Source organism: Monoraphidium neglectum, assembly GCF_000611645.1.
Source record: "Monoraphidium neglectum strain SAG 48.87 unplaced genomic scaffold scaffold03947, whole genome shotgun sequence".
Lineage (NCBI taxonomy): Eukaryota > Viridiplantae > Chlorophyta > Chlorophyceae > Sphaeropleales > Selenastraceae > Monoraphidium > Monoraphidium neglectum.
The window spans coordinates 4,417-5,536 of NW_014009682.1; positions in this window are offsets into that span (position 1 = coordinate 4,417).

A 1,120-nucleotide genomic window follows, 5' to 3' on the forward strand; every position below is an offset into this window, starting at 1 on the left:
CCGTGCGGTCGGCGCGGCGGCGGCGCTGGGCGGCGGCCGGCCGCCGAAGCCGGGGACGATGTGCTACGAGTGCGGCGCCAAGGCGACGCCGCAGTGGAGGGAGGGGCCCGCGGGTGAGCGGGCGCCTGCGGCACGGTGGCCCGGGTTGGGGCGGGGCTGTGCGCGAAGTTGAGGGCCGCAGGAAAGCAGGCCATGTGATCTCAGGCGTGTCAGTCTGTGCTGCAGTGATTGCCTGATTTAGTCCGCCCTGCCTGCGCCATGGCTAGCGGCCGGACTCCCCCTCCTGCCCCCCCCCCTTCACCCATCCATGCTGCCACCCTCTCCACCCTCAGGCCCGCGGACTCTGTGCAACGCGGTGGGTAGGCAGGCAGGGGTTGCCTGCGTTGGGCTCTCACGCCTGCACATGAGTGTGTGTTTGGAGTGGCCGCAGCGCACGCACGCCCCGCGCACCGCACCTCGATCGGACCCGCCGCTCAACCGCCCGCCCATCCGCCGTCGCTGCAGTGCGGCATGCGCTACCAGCGCAGCCAGGGCAAGTGCATCACGCGGCCAAAGCCGCACGAATGGGGCGCCCACGGCGGCGGCGGGCCCCGCGGCGGCGGCGGCGACGAGTACCCTTATGGTGGCGCTGCCGCTGCATCCCCACCCCGGCGGCAAGCAGGCGCCAAGCGCGCTCGGGGCGGCGGCGGGGGCGGCAGCGCCGCCAAGCGCGCGCGGGGCGGCAAGGGCGGCGGCGGCGGTGGCGGTGGTGGTGGTCGTGCGCCGTGGGAGGGCGATGACGACGATGACGTGGACTACGACCCCTCATTCGACCACCGCGGCGCGGGGCGCGGCGCGGGCGGGGGCGGCGGCGGGCGTCACCACAGGGGCGGTGGTGGGTACGATGACGGGGACGATGACGAGGACGGGGGCGAGGAGGCGGGCGCTGACGAGGACGAGCACACTGACCACCACGGCGGAGGCGGCATGGACATGGGCGGCGGCGGCGGCGGCGGCGGCGGCGGCCCGTTGGGTCTGGACCTTTCGTTCTTCGGCGCCGCGCCCGGGCAGCTGCTGTCCGCGCCGCTCGCGTTCGCGCCAGGCGGCCCCCTCGCGCTGCAGCTGGCCGCCGACCCGGCGG